General features: G+C 46.7%; 1 protein-coding gene across 1 annotated transcript in view; it reads left to right on the forward strand.

Annotated features, from left to right (window-relative positions):
- Positions 1-3337: 3337 nt before the first annotated feature.
- Positions 3338-26350, forward strand: part of TTLL1 (TTL family tubulin polyglutamylase complex subunit L1) — a 115518-nt gene continuing 92505 nt past the window's right edge. The window contains exon 1 of the mRNA XM_063928933.1: positions 3338-3401. The gene's annotated coding sequence lies outside the window, so the exon portion shown is untranslated. The remainder of the gene's footprint in view (positions 3402-26350) is intronic.

The raw sequence follows: 26350 nt of genomic DNA on the forward strand, positions 1-26350 counted from the left end.
ACGGACTACGAGAAATAGATTTACCAGTGAGTAAAATCTTATTTTCTCTCCAAGGGGTCTATTCATGAAGGAGTGAAAAGAGTGGAGAAATGAGCCAGTGGAGAAGTTGCCCATGGCGACTAATCAGCATTAAAGTAACATTTATAATTTGCATACTATAAAATGATACAGAGCAGCTGATTGGTTGCCATGGACAACGTCTCCATTGGCTCACTTCTCCACACTTTTAACTGCTTCATGAATAGACCCCTAAGTACGGCGTACGACTCTGGAGCGCCTGTAGGCTCAGCCCTGGAGCACGAGACAAGATCCGTCCGCTAAACTGACTTCCGTGTAGAATCTATGACATCATTATTTGGGAAATACATATTGCGCTCACATGGTTTCATTTCTAACACAAACAATGTCACATTTTACCAGCTGCTTATGCAAAATACCATTTAAATGGCAGGCAAATAGTGAGCGGGAGATTTGCATCGATACATATTCACTATACTTTAGATTCTCCCCAGACGTGACCTAATCCTTGAACTGAACATGGAAATAAGAACATCACACGTGGCCTACAACACACAGACAAAGTCAGCACTGTCCTGCTTGACACCAGCATAACAAACCACAACACAATCCTTGGGCAGTACGGATGGTGTAATGGTTAGCATTACTGCCTCACAGCACTGAGGTCATGGGTTCAATTCCCACCATGGCCCTAACTGTGTGGAGTTTGTATATTCTCCCCATACTTGCGTGGGTTTCCTCCGTGTACTCTGGTTTCCTCCCACAATCCCAAAAATATACTGGTAGGTTAATTGGCTCCCAACAAAATTAACCCTAAGGTGAATGTGTGTGCGTGTACATGTGGTTAGGAATGTAAGCTCCTGCAGAATATGAGTGTGCTATATAAATAACTGGTAATAAATAAATAAATAACCCTTCATCCAGGACCTGATGACGACAGGCACCGCTAACAAAGAGCCTGACGCAGCACAATAAGAATGTATACAATCTTATACATTGTTCACCAGTGAAAACAGGTTTAAGGCAAATATTGATTCATACACTCGTTTGCTGGACAGAAAAACACTGCGTTATGTTTCTTTACAATGCAGGATTTATGTTATTGGCAACTATAACCCATAAAATAAATACTACAAATAAGCACAGCATGTTTGTGGAGAAGAAAAAAAGGTTATTGACACACAAGGTGCAAATATGCAGTAACCCATGGCAACCACACATCTGCTTTCATTGCTAGGGGTTATCTACAGCATAAACGTCCTTTTACTAATGAGTATGGAAGTTTCAGGAGCTATTCAGGTTCATGTGACTTTTATTATTTGGCTTGTGGTTGGGTTCCTGCAGTTTGTGCTTTGTTTCCCACTTCCCCTTATAGTTTACTGAAGCAGAGCAGCATTATACAAACTGACACCCTTTGGCTGATGTTGAACTACAAGACTCAGCATGCCAGACATGGTGGAGTTTGTAGTTCCACAACAAATGGAGTGCACACATCTCCAGACAGTGAGTGCAGCAATAAAATGGTGTTTCTATAGTAACGGGGGGAGGTCTAGGTCTTTAGAAAGGCTAAGCCTGCCCACTGGGGGTGTGGCCATTTATGATAAATTAGGTTACGCCCACACCGTGCCACAGCCACGCCCCTTTGTACCCATGTGTAGTTTACCAGTGTTCAGGAATGCTTTAGGCCAGGGTTTGCCAAATTTCATCATTACAGTCCAGGTTTGAAGGATATCCATGCTTAAGCACAGGTGACTTAATTAGTAACTCAGTAAATTTGATTTAACCAACTGGAGTCAATCATGGATATCCTTAAAACCTGGATGGTAATGGTGTAGTTTGGGAAAGTTTGCGCTGCATACAATCACCCTCCTGTAGTTTTGCCTATTTACTTTCTGTTTCTTTGGATTAAAAAAAAACAAAACACAAAATTGCTTTATGGATACACATGGATGCAACAATGCACAGGGCAGAGCTGATCTGTGTCATATCAAAGGGCAACTGGACTTACATTGCTACCTATATGAAAGAAAATATTACAAGGGAAGCAAGCAGTAAAAAGCAATGTATTTTGTACAAAATTGCAGGAGGGTGCATAAGAACGTATAGGATCAATGCTGCCTGAAGATAATATAATATGCGTATCAAATGTTAAAACCGCTGCAGTCCGCTCAAAGACCAACTGAGGAGATGCAAAATAATACAAATAGCTAAAATTGAGCCTAATTATTCTGTGACAAAAATAAAACATCTCTTACTATGAAAAGTCACAGACACCATAAAACTAAATTATTAACTAAAATATAGAAGCAAATATATACTGTAGCTAATTTCGTACATCTGGGATTTCTCAATGGACAAAGCGGATGGGGGGGGGGGGGGGAGTAACAACATCACAGTTCCCATCCGTTGTGCCATATGTGGGACTGGGGCATGGTGACGCATTTCGCCTACCTACGGGTGTACTGACCAAAATTGCAGAGTCTCCCAGACATTCCGGCAGAGAACGCAGTTATGGTTTAGCCAGTTATATCTTAAATGAATCATGAGAATAAAGGGACATGTGGTTTGTCTTTTTATCGTGTTACTTTTAAGGAGTGTCAGGCCCTGGTACGATGGGGCAAACCTGACGTGCTAAAGGGGACTAGCCCCATAATTTTGGGGGTGAGACTATGGGGGTGATTCAGACCTGATTGTAGATGTACTAAATTGAGCTCATCTACGATCAGCTTCCCTGACATGCGGGGGGACGCCCAGCACAGGGCTAGCCCATCCCGCATTTCAGGAACCCTCCTCCCCCCCGCACAAGTACAAAAGCATTGCACAGCGGTGATGCTTTTGTACTTGAAGAGTAACTCCCTGCCAGCGCAGCTCCTGTGCGCTGGCAGGGAGCTACTCGTCGCTGCCCGTGACATCACACGGCCGCTGCGTCCCGCCCCCCCCCCAACGGTCCGTTCTGAATTAGCCCCTATATGTGCTCAGAAATCTCCAAAACAGTGCAAACATAAGGTGCACAATATCTCCCATTATAAGTATACGATTCTTCCATTTATATATGCTATGTACATACGTACCTGGCATTCATTATACATGACCTGCTCTATAGATGCTGACAAATCACACTATCATGAGTCAGGCAGGAAACACTTATTTGCTATATTACACACAGCAGGTCTAATAGAGAGGTGGCATTTTGGGCATCTGTAAGCCCCCCCACAATCACCCCTCGCCTTTGGGATGGACACAGAAATAACAGTGGTGAAGGTAACAGGGCCTGAGTAATCAGAAGGCAGTACTAATGGCAGTACGCTATAAAACCAGCACTGGGAGGACTAATCGTACAAGTCACCTGCGCAAAACGTTTCCAAAGGAGAACAAACAAACAGGTACAAGTATAACAGAGACTACAGACGGTGGCAGCATAGTATACGGGCGTGGCACCTGGTGTTGCATATTGGTACTGAACTACTAAAACAAACAATCTATTTATTTTTAGTACATGATCAACAGTTTATTATATATGGTCTTATTTAAATCCTATTGTAATCCCTCTTTAATCTGTCAATAACTAAGGCTAAGAATATAGAAAGGGAAAAACGGGGGGTTAGTTTATTTCTAGTATGTTTATATTATTATTATTATTAATTATTATTATTATTATTATTATTATTACAATTTATTTATAAGGCGCTAAAAGTGTTTAGCAGCGTTGTACATGAACACACATTAGAACGCCACAGGGTAAACAGAACTTAACATCACAGAAAAACGAAAAACAGAGCACGGGTAACAATGAGCACCGCAGTTCTGAAATAGTGACAACTTTTCGGATAGTGATTACCGTCCAAGGTGTCATAGAGCGGGGGATGGGAGGCACAATTTTTTTTTTTTTTAAATAAAATTAAATTACTAGATTCAAACCCCCCCCCCCCCCTCTTCATTAAGAGAGAGAGAGTGTGAGTGAGTGAGTGTGTGTGTGTGTGTGTGTGTGTGTGTGTGTGTCACACGTTTTGTTGTTGATAAATACACACTTCCTGTGCATTTTGTGTACCCAAGCATAACAGCAGATATATTGCAATAGGACATTAATTAAGCCTTACAGCCACTGTCAGGACATGTTAATCACAGATAATTATTGTTTAACTTTGTGTCCAAACAAGACCTTGCAAGCTGAGAAGCCATTATCTGCCAGTGATATGTGCAGGGGGAAACCATCTATACAAATCCCTAACACTTAAGCGGCAGCTGCGGCACTTTGATCCCTTTCCCTGTGGAGGGGCCGGCAGCGATCAAGGGTCAGCGCCCGCCAGAGCCCAGGGTGACACAATGTAACAAGTTCTGCAGAACAATAACAAACAAGTAGCAGCAACAGTTCAGCAACCAGATGAATTTACCTTGTTTTAGTTGAAGCGACAGCTGCCCTGGAAGAGACAGAAGAGTAGCAGTATATTATATAGATGTCCATGATTATAATGAGCCCCACATATATATTATTATGCAGGACCTGTTATAGGCTTATAATGTACTCACAGCAGCGTCACTTGCAAGCTCTTGTTATGGTGCTTTCACTTTAGCTGAGTTACCACAAGCCCCGGGGAGGAGGCTGCCTGCACCTCCCTCCCCCCCTGTCATTGTCACAACACGTCCCTCTGTCTGCTGTGGGTGTTATGTGACCTCACACTGACTGCAGGCAGCAGTCCCAGACCTCTGATAGGCTGCACAGGGACACAGCTCTACCATTATATTATATATTATACTTATTACATTATATTATCATGTAAACATGAGAAATCAATATCATGGTGCAAGGACATACCAGTCTGCAAGAGAAGAATCTGCAAAACTGATAACAATGGGGGTCATTCCGAGTTGTTCGCTCGGTAAAAATCTTCGCATCGCAGCGATTTTCCGCTTAATGCGCATGCGCAATGTCCGCACTGCGACTGCGCCAAGTAAATTTGCTATGCACTTAGGAAGTTTACTCACGGCATTTTCATCGTTCTGGCGATCGTAATGTGATTGACAGGAAATGGGTGTTACTGGGCGGAAACAGGCCGTTTTATGGGCGTGTGGGAAAAAACGCTACCGTTTCCGGAAAAAACGCAGGAGTGGCCGGAGAAACGGGGGAGTGTCTGGGCGAACGCTGGGTGTGTTTGTGACGTCAAACCAGGAACGACAAGCACTGAAATGATCGCAGATGCCGAGTAAGTCTGGAGCTACTCAGAAACTGCTACGAGGTGTGTAATCGCAATATTGCGAATACATCGTTCGCAATTTTAAGATGCTAAGATTCACTCCCAGTAGGCGGCGGCTTAGCATGAGCAAATCTGCTAAAATCCGCTTGCGAGCGAACAACTCGGAATGACCCCCAATGTTATGTACTAGTCTGTAGGGCAGCGGTTCTCAGACTTTTTTGAATAATGGCGCCATAGAGTATCAGAGTTTTTTTCACGGCACCCCTGAAAAATTTAGAAAGAAAAAGTAGCTTAAGTAAATTGTGTTTATAAGTCATCCTTAGGTTCAATTGTCTGGTGAGGGAGCCACGGCACACAGTGTGAGAACCACTGCTGTAAGGATATTTATAAATCTACTTTGCTAGCAAATAATTTTGTTATAATAGTGCTTCATAGATTTATATTATTAGTAATAATAGTTATTGGTAGGATCCATTACATATTGCACTTATTTGCCTATAGTCGCCTCTGATGGGGGGCGGTTGCTGTGTGTCCCTAGGCCCTGCCCCCTTGTGTAATGCCGTCAGTGGCGTATGGTCGTCCCAGTTGCCAGGAGGCAAGACAAATATTGGTGCCTCCCCCCGTATATAGATAAATATATGTATGTATGTATATATATATATATATATATATCTCACTGTCATTTATTTTAAATCACACATTTCTTAGCAGTCATACCCAGGATTAGAACCTTAGAACCCATGACCTGTTATAGTCCCTACACACTGGCCGATTTTCTGAAAGATATGAACGATCTTGTTCATAAATGAACGAGAACTCGTTCATATCTTTCAGTGTGGAGACTCCAGCGATGAACGATGCGCGTCCCCGCGCTCGTTCATCGCTGGTCTCCCGTCGGCTGTGCATGCAGGCCAATATGGACGATCTCGACCATATTTGCCTGCACTTCAATGCAGCCGCGTGACGGGGGGAGTGAAGAAACTTCACTCCCCCCGTCACTGCCCCCCCCCCCCCCCCCCCCCCGCCGCCGCCGGGTCGCTCGTCGGCCGTATCGGCCGTCGGGCACCTCGGCGGCGCATCGGGAAATGTGTAGGGCCCCTTACACTGAAGGCAGACACCATACTTATACCCCTTTCACATAGCAAAAATAACCCGGCATATATGACATGGGTCACTGTGCGATGTGAAAGGGCCCCATGAGAATTCCTGGGTCTCCTGACCCGGTAATTCAACCCGGGTAATAAGAAGGGTTATTCCCGGGTTGAATACCGGGTCAGTGGCAGCATGAACGGGTTCCTGCATGGATGCGACCAGGGACCCGTTCATTACATAGGTAGAGGCGACGCGGAGATGATCTCATCTCCCAGCGCCACCTCCACCCCGCTGTCGGCTTTGCCCCCCACCGCTATGGCAACCAACCCGAAAAATTGCCGCATTGGGAAGCCCACTATTAGGGTCCAAAACTTTCAAATTCCCGGGTGCGATCCGGCGTTGGCGATGTGAAAGGTGCTTTATAGGGCTATTTGCTCCTGTGTAACAAGCCTGCAGATTCTAACTATATGAAGCTAGAATTGTCAGTTCAAAACCATTGCAACTAGGCAGATCCATGTAGTGTGCAGTGCAGCCACACACTACATAGATCTGCTCATTCACTCATTATGTCAAATTCGGTGTGTTTTCCATCGATGGTTACCATCAATGCTAAAATGATAAGTAACCATCAATGGTTGTAGACTATGTAATGTATGACCATCGATGGTTACACTAACAATTGGTCATCCCTATTCCTTCACTGACGGCCCGTGGTCATGGGCCAATCAAAACCTGCGGGTGGGGCTTTGCAGGTGTGATGGGACTATGCTTTGTATCCTAGCACCTTGTAAAAAAAAAACAACAACAACAAAACATTGGGTCGTTCTTTACCATCGATGGCGGGAAACCATTTGGTTCTCACCCATCAATGGCAAAAGTATTCACCATCGACCATAAACCACTGACGATCGACAGTAATACCTACCCAATGTATTTACCCAGAAAACTGACATACTTATATGCGTCCCTGTGGACTTGTTTCATGGTGGCACTAATGCCCGCCTGTGCCTGGAGAGATGGGATTGCTGTAGGGCCAGTAGCGGATCTTGCCACGGGCAAGCAGGACTTTTGCCCGGGGCGCCGCCTTCCGGAGGACGCTGGCGCCATCCGAAAGGGCGCTCCACCGTGGCAAGATCCGCCACTGCTGCCCGCTGTGTCCCCCGTCCGCCCCTGCTGCCGTCCCCGTCCGCCTCCTGTGAAGGGAACTAGACACTATGCGTCTAGTTTCCCTTCGTGGAGAGTAACTTTGGTCAGGGACATTGTTTGTCGTACATAAATTACACTTTTGCATTGTGTTTTAACAATTTTTACCTGTGTCTGAAGCAGTCGGGCCTTTGGGTGAGCAAGTTAGGTACAAGCAGTGGCGTCACAAGATGGGTGCATGACACACACAGGTGTCACCCTCGGAGGCTCCTCTGCTGCGACAGGAGTCGGGTGCTGCAGTATGACAGGCAGACAGACAGCACAAGCAGATTCCGTAGATGTTGGGTTGGGCACGCCCCCTGAGTGATGTCATTGGCATAGATGTTGCCAATAGCAACCAATAAGCTTTGAGCTGTCATTTATCTAGTACAGGGAGGCAACATGTGATACTCCAACTGCCGAGGAACTACATCTATCAGCATGGCGTAATAGAAAAACTGGGATGTGTAGATCCTCAGAATCTGGAGTGCCACAGGTTGCCCCCTTCCCCCAAACCCCCCCCCTCCTCCCCCCAATCTAGTTAGAATCTGATTGGTTGCTATAGGCAACACGTCCAGCTGAAGTTTGATAATGTCCCTGATAATGTGGGTTTGGTAAGCACTGGAAATGTGGGGAGATTTCCAGGGGTACGGCTCAGGTTTCACAGCCAGACCTAGGAGCTTTTAGCTAAGTTACTGGTAATTGTTGTTCAGTACACACTTCCATTTATCAGAACACACCGGACTGCAAGCAGAAATACTGTGTTCTTTTGCGGTTTATCTTTTTCATGTATTTACTTGTAATTGTCCAATATCTGTCAAACATTATAATGTTGTCATTACTCTCAGCTGGTAAGGTACAATACTCTTTATTTGTACAGTATGTTTTGTTCCAATTTAACAAATAATTTGTGGCATGTGTACCAATTGCAGTCTAATTTCTACCTGATCTACTGGGCCATACTTTAATTGTATGTGCTATGTAGCAATAACTAAGATATATATGGCTGATAGCTATTGTGTATGTAACAAACTATTCAGGGTATAATACTGTACATACACTTGTTTTCTGGCCGTGTACAGTATTATACCTTGTAATTTACGAGGGGATTGGAGATAACGTGGAGTCGCTATGGGTTTAGATCACTAGTGGGGGCACTGAAGCAAATAAACTAGTCATTGACACGTGCTATAAGCAACCAAATATTAGCGTACATGAGGAGGAAAACTCTTACACCAAATTGAAAAAGCTGCGGGAATGGGGGACATCCTAGTGTTAGGGGATTTTAACTATCCTGATATAAATTGGAGTAACGATTAGTGTGTAAAAACTAGGAGCAGCAGATTCTTAAATACATTAAAGCAGGCATGTCCAAACTGCGGCCCTCCAGCTGTTGTGAAACTACACATCCCAACATGCCCTGACACAGTTTTGCTGTCAGAGAATGCTAAAGCTGTGTCAGGGCATGCTGGGATGTGTAGTTTCTCAACAGCTGGAGGGCCGCAGTTTGGACATGCCTGCATTAAAGGATCATTCTTGACTCAATTAGTTGAGGACCCAACTAGAGGTAAAACTATTATGGACCTAGTTATTACCAATAATGTGGACCAGTGTTTCCCAACCGCGGTCCTCAAGGCACACTGACAGTCCTGGTTTTAGTGATATCCAGGCTTGAACACAGGTGACTTAATTAGTACCTCAGTTATTTTGATTTAACCATCTGTCCTGAAGCCTGGATATCACGAAAACCTGCACTGTTGGTGTGCCTTGAGGACCGCGGTTGGGAATGCCTGATGTGGACATTATATCAAACATTAAAGTTGGGGAGACCTTGGGAAAAAGTGATCACTATAAGATCACATTCGACATCAGTTTCATGAAACATACCTATAAGGGATCAACCCAAACATTTAACTTTAAAAAAGCTAACTTCAGTATGCTGAGACGGGCACTAAACGACATTGACTGGGAAGATTTGTTTCATGGTAAAGACACAACGGAAATGTGGGTAGCTTTAAAAGGGTTGCTTGATAGCATACCTCCCAACATGACCCCCTCCAGGTGGGACACAATGCTCTGCTCCTGGACTTTCCTTTTAATCTATGATTGCCGGCACCTGTGTTGAACAGGTTAATGGATAAGAAAGGTGTTTCAGCACAGGTGCCGGCAATCCTAAATTAAGAGGGAAGTCCAGGAGCAGAGCATTCTGTCCCTCCTGGAGAGGGTCATGTTGGGAGGTATGTGATAGCAATATTCACAAATTAATTCCCATGAGCATTAAACACAGGAGTATTAAATACAAACCAATGTGGCTTAATAAGGAGGTCAAAGAAGCAATGGCTAAAAAGAGGCGTGCTTTCAAAACATTTAAATCTAATGGAGGGGAGAAGTCATTACAGCTTTATAAGGAATGCAATAAAAGATGCAAAAAAGTAGTAAGAGCAGCTAAAATTGTAAACGAAACGCAAATCCGTATAGAGAGTAAAACCAACCCTAAAAAGTTTTATAAGTACATCAACAGTAAAAGGTTAAAGAAGGAGAGCATAGACCCATTAAAAAAATGAACTGGGAGCTTTGATAAACGATGACAAATCCCCCCCCCCCCCCCCCCCCTCAATATTCACCAGGGAGGATCCGACAGTGAGAGTAGTGCATAACAATAGTGAAGATAATGACTCTTGGCTTGATATTCTTAAGTGAGGAAGTAGTCCTGGAGAGACTAAGCAAAATAAAGAGGAATAAATCACAAGGCCCAGGTGGCATTCATCCAAGGGTTATTATGGAGTTTAGGTCACAGCTAGCAAAACCCCTATACTTAATTTTTTTATAGTTCAATTAGATCAGGCATGGTACCAAAGGATTTGCACATAGCTGAGATAGTGCCCTTATTTAAAAAGGGAACTAAAGATAATCCTGGTAACTATAGACCAGTTAGTTTAACCTCTATAGTGGGTAAAATAGTGGAAGGAATTTTGAGGGATAGCATAGAGAATTATCTGCATGCTATTAAAATTATTAGCAAAAGTCAGCATGGGTTTGTAAGGGGCAGATCATGCCAAACTAATTTAATTAGCTTTTACGAGGAAGTGAGCGAGAATCTTGACCAGGGAAAAGCAGTGGATGTGGTCTATTTATATTTTGCAAAAGCCTTCGATACAGTGTTTCACGGGAGACTGATCAAATTAAGGGAACTTGGCCTAGGATATATTATTTGTACATGGATAAGTAGTTGGCTGGATAACAGAGTACGAGTAGTGGTTAATGGGATGTCCTCCAGCTGGGCACCAGTAGTCAGCGGAATACCGCAAGTGTCCGTATTTGGCCTGCTACTGTTCAATATATTTATCAATGATCTAGGAATAGGCCCGGAAAGCACAGTATCAATCTCTGCAGATGATACTAAACTGTGTAAGGTAATTAATTCAGAAGGCGATGTGGAGTCTCTACGAAATGACTTATTTAAATTTGCGACCTGGGCGTCTAAATGGAGAATGAGGTTCAATATAGAAAAATGCAAAGTTATGCATTTTGGGACAAAAAACACATTTGCATCCTACACTCTAAATGGGGAAAATAATAGGATTTTAATACCTACCGGTAAATCCTTTTCTCCTAGTCCGTAGAGGATGCTGGGGTCCACTTCAGTACCATGGGGTATAGACGGTTCCGCAGGAGCCATGGGCACTTTAAGACTTTTCAAGGGTGTGAACTGGCTCCTCCCTCTATGCCCCTCCTCCAGACCTCAGTATAGGAACTGTGCCCAGGGAGACGGACATTTCGAGGAAAGGATTTACTTTTAATTTAATGGTGAGATTCATACCAGCTCACACCTCAACCATGCCGCACAACATGGCATTCAACATAACACACGCCAATGGGCATGAACAATTGCAGCAACATGCTGAAATAACCGTAACACAACATTAGTGTAACTACAAAATTAACAACTGCAGGTAAAGTACGCACTGGGGCGGGTGCTCAGCATCCTCTACGGACTAGGAGAAAAGGATTTACCGGTAGCTATTAAAATCCTATTTTCTCATACGTCCTAGAGGATGCTGGGGTCCACTTCAGTACCATGGGGTTATACCAAAGCTCCAGTACAAGCGGGAGAGTGCGGATGACCCTGCAGCACCGATTGACCAAACTTGAGGTCTTCATCGGCCAAGGTGTCAAACTTGTAAAACTTAGCAAACGTGTTTGACCCTGACCAATTAGCTGCTCGGCAAAGTTGTAAAGCCGAGACGCCCCGGGCAGCCGCCCAGGATGAGCCCACATTTCTAGTAGAATGGGCATTTACCGACTTCGGTACCGGCAATCCTGCCGTGGAAAGAGCGTGCTGAATCGTTCCTCTGATCCAGCGCGCAATAGTCTGCTTAGAAGCAGGACACCCAATCTTGTTGGGAGCATACAGGACAAACAGAGCCTCCGTTTTTCTTATCCGAGCTGTTCTTGCGACATAAATCTTCAAAGCTCTAACCACATCAAGAGACTTTGACTCAGTGAAAGTGTCAGTAGCTACTGGCACCACAATAGGTTGGTTTATGTGGAAAGACGAAACCACCTTTGGTAGAAATTGTTGACGAGTTCTTAACTCAGCCCTATCTTCATGGAAGATCAGGTAAGGGCTCTTGTGAGACAAGGTCCCCAACTCAGACACCCGCCTTGCGGATGCCAAGGCCAAAACCATCACCACTTTCCAAGTGAGAAACTTCAACTCTATCTCCTGTAGAGGTTCAAACCAACTCTATTGAAGGAACTGCAACACCACATTAAGGTCCCATGGTGCCACAGGAGGCATAAATGGAGGCTGGATGTGCAGAACCCCTTTCATGAACGTCTGAACTTCTGGAAGGGAGGCCAATTGTTTTTGAAAGAAAACTGATAAGGCCGAAATCTGGACCTTGTTTGAACCCAGTTTAAGGCCCGCATCCACACCAGCCTGCAGAAAATGGAGAAAACGTCCTAACTCAAACTCTTCCGTAGGAGCCTTCTTGGATTCACACCAAGACACGTATTTTCTCCAAATACGGTGGTAATGTTTAGACGTTACTCCTTTCCTGGCCTGAATAAGAGTGGGGATGACTTCCTTGGGAATACCCTTTCAGGCTAGGATCTGGCGCTCAACAGCCATGCCGTCAAACGTAGCCACGGTAAAACTTGATACACGCACGGCCCCTGCTGTAGCAGGTCCTCGCGAGGAGGAAGAGGCCGAGGATCTTCTATCAGCAACTCCTGAAGATCTGGATACCAAGCCCTCCTTGGCCAGTCTGGGGCAATGAAGATTGCTCAAACTCTTGTTCTTCTTATGATTTTTAGAACTTTTGAAATCAGTGGAAGTGGAGGGTAGACATATATCGACCGAAACACCCACTGGGTCACCAGTGCATCCACTGCTATTGCTTGAGGGTCTCTCGACCTGGAACAATATCTCTGAAGCTTCTTGTTGAGTTGAGATGCCAACATGTCTACTTGAGGAATTCCCCAGAGACTTGTCACCTCTGCGAAGACTTCTTGGTGGAGGCCCCACTCTCCTGGATGTAGATTGTGTCTGTTGAGGAAGTCTGTTTCCCAGTTGTCCACTCCCGGAATGAAAATTGCTGACAGAGCTCTTGCATGTCTTTCTGCCTAGAGGAGGATCTTTGTCACCTCTGCCATTGCCGCTCTGCTTTTCATTCCGCCTTGCCGGTTTATGTACGCGACTGCTGTTACGTTGTCCGACTGGATCTGCACGGGTTGATCTTGAAGAAGATTGTCCGCTTGTAGAAGGCCGTTGTAAGTGGCTCTCAATTCCAGAACGTTTATGTGAAGGCAGGCTTCCTGACTTGACCATTTTCCTTGGAAGCTTTCCCCCTGTGTGACTGCTCCCCAACCTCGGAGACTTGCATCCATGGTTACTAGGACCCAGTCCTGAATCCCAAACCTGCGTCCCTCTAGTAGGTGAGAACTGTGTAGCCACCACAGGAGCGAAATCCTGGCTTTGGAGGACAGGATTATCTTCCGGTGCATGTGTAGGTGGGATCCGGACCACTTGTCCAACAGGTCCCACTGGAATACTCTGGCACGGAATCGGCCAAACTGTATGGCCTCGTAGGCCGCTACTATCCTCCCCAACAACCGAATGTATTGATGGATCGACACTCTTGTTGGTTTCAAAATTTGTTTGACCATTCTCTGGATTTCCAGAGCCTTTTCTACTGGAAGAAATACTTTCTGTACTTCTGTGTCCAGTATCATCCCTAGAAAGGACAATCTTGTCGTCGGTTCCAACTGCGACTTCGGAAAATTCATGATCCAACCGTGTTGTTGGAGTACTGATAGGGAGAGTGCAATGTTCCGCACCAACCATTCCCTGGATCTCGCTTTTATCAAGAGATCGTCCAGGTAAGGAATTATATTGACTCCTTGTTGTCGAAGGAGGACCATCATCTCTGCCATCACCTTGGTGAATACCCTCAGTGCCGTGGAGAGTCCGAACGGCAACGTCTGGAACTGGTAATGGCAATCCTGCTTTGCGAATCTCAGATAAGCTTGGTGAGGAGGAATAATGGGGACATGCAAGTAAGCATCCTTTATGTCTACTGACACCATGAAGTCCCCCTCCTCCAGACTGGAAATCACTGCCCTCAGAGATTCCATATTGAACTTGAACCTTTTCAGGTAGAGATTCAGATTTTTCAGGTTTAAAATTGGTCTGACCGAGCCGTCCGGCTTCGGAACTACGAAGAGGCTTGAATAAAATCCCTTTCCTTGCTGTGACAAAGGTACCAGGACAATGACTTGATCCTGACATAATTTTTTAATTGCCGTTGTTACTCCCTCTCTTTCTGGAAGAGAAGCTGGCAAGGTTGATTTGAAAAATCGGGATGGGGGGACGTCTTGAAACTCCAGTTTGTATCCATGGGACACTATTTGTAAGACCCATGGGTCCAGGCCAGATTGAAGCCAGATCTGACTGAAAAGTTTCAGACGTGCTCCCACCCGAGTGGACTCCCGCAAGGGAGCCCCAGCATCATGCTGCATATTTGGCAGAAGCAGGGGTTGATTTCTGCTCCTGCGATCCTGGAGACGCTGCAGATTTTTTTTCCTTGTCCCCTTCCTCTACCTGCAAAGAAGAGGGAACCTTTGGCCTTTTTGTATTTGTTGGGCCGAAAGGACTGCATCTGAGAGTGATGTGTCTTTTTCGCCGGTGCAGGAGCATAGGGCAAGAATGTCGACTTACCTGCGGTAGCCGCAGAGACTAATGCATCCAGCCCATCTCCAAACAGGGCCTCACCTTTATACGGGAGAGCCTCCATATTTCTTTTGGAATCTGCATCAGCATTCCACTGGCGAATCCACAACGCCCTCCGAGCTGAAACTGCCGTGGTAGCGGCTTTTGAACCCAAGAGTCCAATATCTTTCACAGGGGTGTATCTTCCTATTGGCCAGGATGGCACTCGCCAGGGGCGCCAGTCGAGGAGGGGCGCCATCCAGAGGTGCCACCCGTGGGCAGTAGGTACTGTAGATTAACTTTTAGATGCAGCAGCTATACCCCCATCCCCGTGTAGTTCCTAACCAGCATGGATGCCCAGTAACGATCACAGCATGCAGCAGCAGCTGCTGGGAGGTGTAGTTTACAGTATGTAGAGTTTCTTGTCTGTATTGTGGTGTGGTGCTGGACCCCGGTGCCAATTACAGTGGCTGTTGCTGCATTATTTGATCATTAATGGACATCCCTGCTGTTAAGGAACTACAGTACATGGGGGTGGGGGGATAGCTGCTGCCTCTAAAAGTGAATGTACCTAAAAGTTCTGCCTTTAATAGTAAAATCAACATGGGGTAATATGTGTGTCTGGCACTGTGGGGGCATATGTGTATCTGGCACTGTGGGGGCATACGTGTATCTGGCACTGTGGGGGCATACGTGTATCTGGCACTGTGGGGGCATACGTGTATCTGGCACTGTAGGGTACATACGTGTATCTGGCACTATGGGGGCATTTGAGTGTCCGGCACTGTGGGGGCATACGAGTGTCTGGTACTGTGGGAGCATACTGTATGTGTATCTGGCACTGTGGGAGCATATGTGTATTTGGCACTATACTCGGAGGCATTATGTGTATCTGGCACTGCACTACTGGGGTCATTATGTGTAACTGGCACTATAATGGGGGACATTATGTGCATCTGACACTATACTTGGGACATTATGTGTAAGGAGATCTACTGTGGGTAGTGGGGGTCATTCCGAGTTGATCGCTCGCTGACGATTTTCGCAGCACAGCGATGAGTGCAGAAAACAGCATTTCTGCGCATGCGTATGCCCTACAATGCGCATGCGCAACGTACGGGTACAACAAACGATGTGGTTTTGCACAGTCTCTAGCGAAGATTTAAGTCGCACTGACAGCCGCAGAGTGATTGACAGGAAGTGGTCGTTTCTGGGTGTAAACTGTCCGTTTTCAGGGAGTGTTTGGAAAAACGCAGGCGTGCCAGGGAAAACGCAGGCGTGGCTGGGCGAACGCTGGGCAGGTGTGTGACGTCAAATCCGGACACGAATAGGCTGAAGTGATCGTAAGCGCTGAGTACGTTTTGAGCTACTCTGAAACTGCACAAACTGTTTTTGCAGAGCTCGGCTGCACAAGCGTTCGCACTTCTGCTTAGCTAAAATGCACTCCCCAGTGGGCGGCGGCATAGCGCTTGCACGGCTGCTGAAACTAGCTAGCGAGCGATCAACTCGGAATGACCCCCACTGTGTGTAAGGCTGCTAATTGTGTGTGCGTGCATGTGTAGGGGGTGTGATTATATATTTATAGTTTGATATAATAATATAAAATGTGTGAGGCCACGCCCACTTTCCTAGGAGCGTGCACGTCTTCCCATATATATGGGCACTACTGTGGGGCATAATGTGTATAAGGGGTAGTACTCAGTGGTGTATCTATAATGGGTGCAGTGTGTGTGGTGCACACGGGCCCCTGAGTCCACGGGGGCCCACACCACACACACTGCACCCATTTCTCCTATACTTACCTTCCCGGAGTCCATCGCTGGCTGTGTGTGAGCCCCTCCTCCTCTCCTGTAGCTGTCACCACCGCTGCTAGCGCACTGAGCACTAGAGACTCTGGCACTGTACAGCGCATGCGTAGGACTTTAAAAAAAATGGCGCAGTGGCCATTTTTCTGAGTCCTGCGCATGAGCTGTAGACTCTGGCACTGTGCCAGAGTGTACAGCGCTCAGAGCACTAGCAGCAGCTGTGACAGCTACGAGAGAGGAGGGGGCCCAAACATGCAGTGTGCCCACAAGTCCCCTTCTATCTAGAGACGGCCCTGGTACTACTGTGTAGCATAACGTGAATAATGTACTATTGTGGTGTCATTTGAATAGGGGTACTATTGAGTGGCCACGCCCCTTTTTTGGCACATGTGCCTTCCCTATTTCAAATATGGGGGGCACCAGTACTTTACTTTGCCAGGGGCGCTCGGACCCCTAAATACACCCCTGATCTTTCATGCATTCTAGCATGTATGCAGCAGCGTCTTTGATATGACCTAACGTTAGGAGTATCTCGTCTCTATCTGTAGTGTCAATTTCCGATGACAGGTTATCTGACCATTTTTCGATAGCCCTACTCACCCATGCGCAAGCAATGGTGGGCCTGAGCAATGTACCATTGGCCACATAAATAGATTTTAACGTAGTCTCCAACTTGCGGTCTGCCGGCTCCTTCAGTGAAGCCGCCCCGGGTGCAGGGAGAATCACCTTTTTAGTTAACCTTGACAGGGCACTGTCTAATATGGGGGGTGACTCCCAACTTTTCCTGTCCTCTGCCGGGAAAGGATAAGCAACCTGAATCCTTTTGGGAATCTGAAATTTATTTTCAGGGTTTACCCAAACTCCCTCAAACAAGGTATTTAGCTCATGAGAAGGAGGGAAAGTTACATTAATTTTCCTTTCTTTATAAAAATAAGCCTTCTCCTGAGGTACAGGAGGGGCTTCCGTAACTTCCAAAACTTCCTTTATAGCAACAATCATGTATTGAATGCTTTTTGCCAATTTAGGATCTATCCCCCTGGAATCACTATCGTCGACACAGGAATCAGAGTCTGTGTCGGTATCAGTATGTACTATTTGTGCAAATGGTCTCCTATGTGACCCAGAGGGGTCGCCTATGGATGAAAAAGCAAGACTATGAAAAATCACATCTTCCACTGATTTTCTCCAGCTTTCTGCATGAGACTCAGACTTATCCAATCTCTTACTGATATGATTCACACTATCACGTAATACTTTCACCCATTCAGGCTCGTGGTGTGTTGGTAGCGCCACCACATTACAACTCTGTGTCCCTAAAATGGCTCCCTCAGGGGAAGAGCTCCCTGCCTCAGACATGTCACACACGTGCACAACCACACCACAGACACTCCGGGACTTATAGGGGACAGACCCACAGTAAAATCTGTCAGAAGGACACAGATAGGATTTGCCAGTTCACAACCCAGCGCCAGTAACACAATGTCTGTGAACACAAAATGCCCACTTACATGCAGCGCTTTTATAATGTTAATCACACAATTATATAGCACCAAATTCACTGTGGCCCCCCCTGTTTACTCGTTCAGCAGTGGAGGAGGACCAGCGTTCTTCTCTGCAGCCTGGAAGGAGCGAAAATTGCGCTGAGCAGTGTGCTGGCTGACTGAGGAGGAAGCTCCGCCCCCTCAATGGCGGGTTTCTCCTCAGCTTTTATGAGGTAATTTTTTATACTGGCGGGGGTAGGACTGTGCCTCAGCAACTTATGCCCCTTATTTATGCCAGTTTCAATAGGTTTCATGCTGCCCAGGGCACCCCCTTCCCCCGCGCCCTGCACCCTGCAGTGCCTGTGTATGTGTGGGCGACATGGCGCGCTCCCGCCAGCCGCGCGGTACCTTTAGCCGTCACTTTGATTGAAGATCCTTTCTTCTAACACTCACCTGTCTTCTGACTTCTGGCTCTGCAAGGGGGGTGACGGCGTGCTGTGGGAGTGAGCACATAGCCGCAGCTAGCATTCAGTACCCTTTAGGAGCTAATGGTGTCCTGTCAGCCAGAAGCAGAGCCATGAAACTCTTCAGGAAGTTGGTTCCTACTTCTGCCCCCTAAGTCCCACGAAGCAGGGAGACTGTTGCCAGCAGTTCTCCCTGAAAATAAAAAACCTAACATAAGTCTTTTCAGAGAAACTCAGTAGAGCTCCCCTGGAGTGCATCCAGTCTGCCTGGGCATATTTCTAAAAACTGAGGTCTGGAGGAGGGGCATAGAGGGAGGAGCCAGTTCACACCCTTGAAAAGTCTTAAAGTGCCCATGGCTCCTGCGGAACCGTCTATACCCCATGGTACTGAAGTGGACCCCAGCATCCTCTAGGACGTATGAGAAATAGGGGTAACTGTGGTGGAAAAAGATTTGGGGGTGCTCATAGATAATAGGCTTAATAACCGTACACAATGACAAAATGCAGCAAAGAAGGCAAGTAAAGTGCTTGCGTGCATAAAACGGGGTATTGAGACGAGGGACGAGGATGTAATCATGCCGCTGTACAGATCATTGGTGCGTCCCCACCCAGGGCCGGCGCTACCATTAGGCAGCTTTAGGCAGCTGCCTATGGGCGCCGGCCACTAGAGGGCGGCAAGCTCCTGCTGAACCAGTTTTAAAAATTATTCTAGTGGCTGCTGCGGCGCGGGTCTGGCCAGCCGCAGCGACCACTGTCAGTCACCCTCCTCACCGGCCAGGGTGAATTGCTTTTGCCACCCTCTGGTGACGGACCCCAGACTGGACACAACCGCCAGTCAACAGCAGCGGCTCCCGCTCACCTCCGCCGCCGCAATGAAAGAAGTCAGCAAGGCTACGTACAGTCAAAGCACTTGCGGCCGGGCCACCCTTATTGACTGTCAGAGCCTGCTGCGCGATGCTGCTGTGTCTCTCTTCTGGCCGGACAAGCAGCAGAAGCATCGTTTTCTCCCTTCTCGTCCTGCAGCGCCCCCTCTCAAAGCCGCAGGCAGGGAGGTCCGGTCACTGCCCCGAGCCTTGCATGCTCCCTCAGTCACCCATCGTTTTCCACAAGCTGCTGGCCGCTGCCCACCTGCTCCAGGCTCCCTTGTATCTGCCTGACCCCGGCCAGCTCCACCTCCTGCCCCTGCAAGCTCTGTGTGCAGAGAGGAGCGATGGAGTGCTGCATTGGAACCGCACTTCTAGGACAAAAAGTCCCCCCTGTCACAGACATCAAATTTATGTAAGTGAAAATCGTGTATGGCACCATGACATTAAACTAAATTAGGGTTGTTAGGTATAATTTATATAAAGGAAAGGGAGGGGGGGGGGGGGGCGGGGGATAAGCACAACGCATATAAGGGGTGGGGGTATGGTAAACAAAAACATATAAGGGGTACACAAAATTGTACTATATATATATATATATATATATATATATATGTTCCGTATGGTTTACCGTTTGGGTGGGATGCCAGCTGTCACAATCCCGACAGCAGCATCCCGCCCGCCAGAATGCCTCCCTGTCGTCTCTCTGGCTGTCCCTGTCATCTCTCTGGCTGTCCCTGTCTTCTCTCTGGCTGTCCCTGTCTTCTCTCTGGCTGTCCCTGTCTTCTCTCTGGCTGTCCCTGTCTTCTCTCTGGCTGTCCCTTTCGTCACTCTGGCTGTCCCTGCTGTCACAATTTCAGCTCATTCAGTGTGCTACAATGTGAATTTCGGCTCATTCCGCGTGCTATAATGTGAATTTTGGCTCATTCAGTGTGCTATTATGTGAATTTCGTCTCATTCAGTGTGCTACAATGTGAATGTCGGCTCATTCAGTGTGCTACAATGTGAATGTCGGCTCATTCAGTGTGCTACAATATGACTGTCGGCTCATTCAGTGTGCTACAATGTGAATGTCGGCTCATTCAGTGTGCTACAATGTGAGTTTCGGCTCATTCAGTGTGCTACAATGTGACTGTCGGCTCATTCAGTGTGCTACAATGTGAATGCCGGCTCATTCAGTGTGCTACAATGTGACTGTCGGCTCATTCAGTGTGCTACAATGTGAATGTCGGCTCATTCAGCGTGCTATTATGTGAATTTCGTCTCATTCAGTGTGCTATAATGTGAATTTCGGCTCATTCAGTGTGCTACAATGTGAATGTCGGCTCATTCAGTGTGCTACAATGTGAATGTCGGCTCATTCAGTGTGCTACAATATGACTGTCGGCTCAGTCAGTGTGCTACAATGTGAATGTCGGCTCATTCAGTGTGCTACAATGTGAGTTTCGGCTCATTCAGCGTGCTACAATTTGACTGTCGGCTCATTCAGCGTGCTACAATGTGAATTTCGGCTCATTCCGTGTGCTATAATGTGAATTTTGGCTCATTCAGCATGCTATAATGTGAATTTCGTCTCATTCAGTGTGCTATAATGTGAATTTCGGCTCATTCAGTGTGCTACAATGTGAGTTTCGGCTCATTCAGTGTGCTACAATGTGAATTTCAGCTCATTCAGTGTGCTACAATGTGAATTTCGGCTCATTCAGTATGCTACAATGTGAGTTTCGGCTCATTCAGTGTGCTACAATGTGAGTTTCAGCTCATTTAGTGTGCTCACAGTGCTTTTATGTGGCTTGATAAAAGCGCTGAAACGTTGCCGATCAGAGCCGTGTCCTGTTGTCATTATTTACGAGACCTGAGTGCCGCCATTGGAGGGAATATAGATATAAAGATATAGATATACGTTAATGCTATATAGTCTGTGCGTTTCCAGTATGAACAGCTGGGCTTGGGGAACCAGTGTAGCATTGTAGGATGGGTCCAAATTACTATTTTGGGGGAGAGGTTAGGCTGCGGGGTTGGGTGGGTTAGGGTTAGTCTGCAGGGGTGGGAGGGTTTTGCTGTGGGTAGGGGGGATTAGGCAGCCCTGGGGAGGGTTAGGATTAGGCTTTGGGGGAGGAAGGGTTAGGGTTAGGCTGGGGGAAGGGGGAGTTAAGGTTAGGCACCACTGGGGAGGGTTAGGATTAGGAAGGGGGGGGGGGGTGGAAGATTAGGGATCAGGGTTAGTTTATATAATTAGCAAGTGTTGGGATTTTAATCTTCGGGATGTCGCTGTCCGTATTCTGACAGCCGGCATCCCGAGCGCCAGGATATCGTATGTAACATATATATATATTGTGACAAGAACACTGGGATAGTGTTTGAGGGCAGGTATATTTGTCCCAGGTTCTTGTCTTACATGTTTTAGAAAATGTTAACTTCTAGGAAAAATGCTTTTTGTTTTGTCTGAACCTTTTCAGTTTGCTGTAAAAGCTGGGAAATGGCTCTGAGAGAGAGATAAGGCGAGTTCTAGACATTGGGCCCAGTTCGGGTCTTTGGCCTCACAGAGGGCTAATCAGGGTTTCAGCTGTGTAAGAGTGATATAGCGCTTCTAACCTGATTAGTATGGGCAGACTGCCTGGGAAGGCTGCAGGGTCTGTGTGTGAGAGACACGCTTTCTGATGCAAGTAAGCTATACAGTATGTACTGAAGAACTCTGTGTTTTGTTTAGTGACAGTTAGGAACATCTTATGTTTAGTTAGTGCCGGACAGGCAAGGTATTTTTATTTTGGGGTTTGTTTTATTTTCTGTTTCAATAAAACTGGCCGGGGTCAGTTGTACCAGAAACTGGACTTGTGTTGTTCCTCAGCTGCTGCGGGCTGCCATATTCCCCAGGAAAAGGCACCTTGCACCCCTACAGTGTTACAACTTGGTGGAGAATGCGAGCAGGCCGTTCTGCGCATAAGTGAAAGCAGCAGCTTTGTGAGGCCTGCAGAAAATGGTGGTTTATGCAGATACAGCCCAGTGTGAAGTTACTGAGACTCACCCCTGAGGGTTTGATATATGTCCTGGGTGAAAGCTGCTACAAAGCCGCCTGAAAAATCTGTCGACATGGAGGATCTGCTTAAAGCCTTGCTGCGAGCTACAGCGGCTCAGCAGGAGGCCAACCGACAGCAGCAGGTGGCAATGGAGGAAAATAGGAGACAACAGCAGGTGGCAATGGAGGAAAATTGGAGACTACAGCAGGAGGCCAACAGACAGCAGCAGGTGGCAATGGAGGAAAATATAAGACAGCAGCAGGTGGCAATGGAGGAAAATAAGAGACAACAGCAGGCAGTTGTTGATGAACTTTACAGGCAACAGCGTCAGGATAGAGAGGCCTTAGCAGAAGTGGTGCAGAGACTTGCAGCTCGGGTTGGAGATGTGGCCGTCAGTGCTCCAACCAGCTCTAGTTCTATACGAGCCAGTCACTTCCTGCAGAAAATGACAGAGGCTGATGATGTGGAGGCCTATCTGACCACGTTTGAAAGGACTGCCGAGCGTGAGAACTGGCCGAAAGCACAGTGGGCCAGTCTGCTGGCACCTTTCCTGTCAGGTGAGCCCCAAAAAGCTTACTTTGATTTAAGCCCTGCTGAGGCTCGGGACTATGATAAACTAAAGACTGAGATCCTGACCCGCCTGGGAGTCACGCTGTCAGTACGAGCACAACGGGTGCACCGTTGGCTGTACGCCATGGAGAAGCCTCCGCGCTCCCAGATGCACGACCTTATTCAGCTAACAAAAAAATGGCTGCAGCCAGAGACATTAACTGGTCCCCAGATGGTGGAAAGAGTCGTCATGGACCGCTACTTGAGATCTTTGCCCATGGTCCTGCGCAAGTGGGTGAGCCATGGAAACCCGGGTACTGCTGACCAATTAGTGGACATGGTAGAGAGGTATTTGGCAGCAGAGGAACTACTGATGACCACCCAGCAACCCATAGATCCTCGACAGCGCCCTTCAGTAAAGACTGGTAAGACTGTTCCGTGGGAAAACGTTGCTGGGCGGTTAAGAGAACGCAAGGCTGGAGAGACTGTAAACACTGGCCCTGGAAACAGGCCAATGGGGCTAGAACGGTCTATGCTGCCCAAATGGGTTGATAATCGTGTGGTTAAATGTTTTAGGTGTGGTATGCCAGGTCATGTTATTGCCAATTGCCCAGTCACGCAAGAACCCATGCAATGTGATGCTGCCTTTGAATGTCGCAGAATGTCTTTCTTTGCTAGGTTAGCCTGTACTGTGGTACCTTCACCTGAGCTGGAAAAACAAATGTGTGATGTGTTCTTAGAAGGTAACCGGGTAGAGGCCTTGCTAGATTCAGGAAGTTTAGTTACCCTCGTGAAAGCTGGGTTAGTGAACCCCTTAAAGGTCCAGCAAATACCTATTGGGGTAACTTGCATACATGGGGATACCCAACATTATGCCACTGCTGAGGTGAATATAGAAACTTGTTGTGGGTCAGCAATGGTTAAAGTGGGACTGGTCCCTACCTTGGTGCATGAGGCCATAATAGGGAGGGATTTTCCTCATTTTTGGAAACTGTGGGAATCACGGTTATCAACAGATGTGAGAAGTAAAAAGCCAGTTGATAATACCGGTGATTTTATGGATGTACGTGGGTCTTCGGAACTTTCTGGCCCTTTGCCTTTTGCTAGTTTGGCTGGGGAAGTGACAGATGGGGAGTCCAGTGAGGACCCTCTTGCCGGGAACAGAGGCATAGTAGTTAGAACTGAAAGCGTGCCTGACCTGGAGGTAAAGAAGGATCTGTTTGCGTCTGAACAGTTAAAGGATCCTACCTTAATAAAGGCTAGAGAGAATGTTAAGATTGTTAATGGGGAACCTGTGGTACCAGGTGACAGGGTTACGTATCCCCACATGGCCATCTGTAATGAGCTCTTGTACCACATTGTCAAAAGGGGTGAGGATGTGGTGGAACAGCTGGTAGTTCCCCAGCCTTATCGGAGAACGGTACTAGATTTAGCTCATAGTCACGTTACCGCAGGACATTTAGGGGCAGAAAAAACCACTGAAAGAGTTTTACAAAGGTTCTTTTGGCCAGGGGTTTATAAAGAAGTGTCTGAATATTGTTCTTCCTGTCCTGAATGCCAGTATCATGCCCCTAGATCCCATTTCAGGAGCCCACTAGTTCCCATGCCTATTATAGAGGTCCCGTTTGACAGAATAGCCATGGATCTCGTGGGGCCCTTGTTAAAGTCTGCTCGGGGCCATCAGTATATCCTGGTAATTATGGACTATGCCACTCGATATCCTGAGGCTGTCCCTTTACGCACTATCACAACCAAGGCGATAGCTAGGGAGCTGGTGCAGGTATTTAGTAGAGTGGGAATACCAAAAGAAATTTTGACTGACCAAGGTACTCCATTTATGTCAAGGATCATGAAAGAATTGTGCAAGTTATTTAAGGTCACTCACCTCAGGACGTCCATCTACCATCCCCAAACTGACGGGTTGGTGGAAAGGTTTAATAAAACATTAAAAAGTATGTTAAAAAAGGTTGTTGAGAGAGATGGGAAAAACTGGGATTGTTTGTTGCCCTACTTGTTAATGGCCATCAGAGAAGTTCCTCAGTCCTCTACGGGGTTTTCTCCATTTGATTTGTTGTATGGTAGACACCCCAGAGGGCTGTTGGATGTTGCCAAAGAGACGTGGGAAGGACAGCCCACTCCTTATAGAAGCGTTATTGAGCATGTAACACAAATGCAGGATAGGATTGCAGCCGTGGTACCTGTTGTCAGAGAGCACATGGAACAGGCCCAAAGTGCTCAACAGAGGGTCTATAACCGGAGTGCCAAGATACGGGAATTTGCTCCTGGAGATAGAGTTCTTGTTTTGGTACCCACTGTGGAAAGCAAATTCCTAGCTAAATGGCAGGGTCCATTTGAGATTAGGGAAAAAGTGAATGAGGTTAATTACAAAGTATACCAGCCGGGAAAGAGAAAACCCGAACAGATCTACCATGTTAACTTAATCAAACCCTGGAAAGATAGGTTGTCTCTGTCAGCGGAGCCTTGCCCTTCGGTGTCTTCACCCCGGTTGCTTCCCGCAGTGAAGGTGTCAGAGACATTATCAGCTGATCAGAACAATCAGGTTAAAGAATTTCTCATCCAAAATAGGGAGGTATTTTCAGAGCTGCCTGGCCGAACGACCATAATAAAACATGACATTGTCACAGAACCAGGGGTCAGGGTTCATTTAAAGCCATATAGGATTCCTGAAGCTCAGCGAGAAGCTATTTCTAAGGAAGTTAAAACCATGTTAGAACTTGGAGTCATAGAGGAGTCTAACAGTGAGTGGTCCAGTCCCATAGTGCTCATCCCGAAGCCCGACGGTAGCATACGCTTCTGTAATGACTTTCGTAAATTAAATGAGGTGTCCAAGTTTGACGCATACCCCATGCCCCGTGTGGATGAGCTTGTAGAAAGGCTGGGAACATCCAGGTTTCTCACCACATTGGACCTGACCAAAGGTTACTGGCAAATACCTTTATCTGATAGCGCCAAAGAAAAAACAGCCTTTTCGGTTCCGGAGGGGCTGTACCAGTATAAGATGTTACCCTTTGAGTTGCATGGGGCTCCAGCAACCTTTCAACGGGCGATGGATAAAATTTTGAGGCCCCATAGAAAATATGCAGCTGCCTATTTGGATGATGTGGTAATTCACAGTACAGACTGGGGGTCCCATTTGGTTAAAGTACAAGCAGTACTGGACTCAATCAGAGAGGCAGGGTTAACTGCTAACCCAAAGAAGTGCTGCCTCGCAATGGAGGAGGTCAAATACTTGGGCTTCACCATAGGCAGAGGTCTGATTAGGCCCCAATTGAATAAAGTTGATGCTATTCAAAACTGGCCTCGTCCAGTGAATAAAAAACAGGTAAGGGCTTTTTTGGGAATTACTGGGTACTATAGACGGTTTATTCCTAATTTTGCGACCACAGCGGTGCCGTTGTCAGACCTTACCAAAGGGAAGCAGTCAAATGTGGTGAAATGGAACCCTGATGCAGA

This window comes from Pseudophryne corroboree, chromosome 6, assembly GCF_028390025.1.
Source record: "Pseudophryne corroboree isolate aPseCor3 chromosome 6, aPseCor3.hap2, whole genome shotgun sequence".
Lineage (NCBI taxonomy): Eukaryota > Metazoa > Chordata > Amphibia > Anura > Myobatrachidae > Pseudophryne > Pseudophryne corroboree.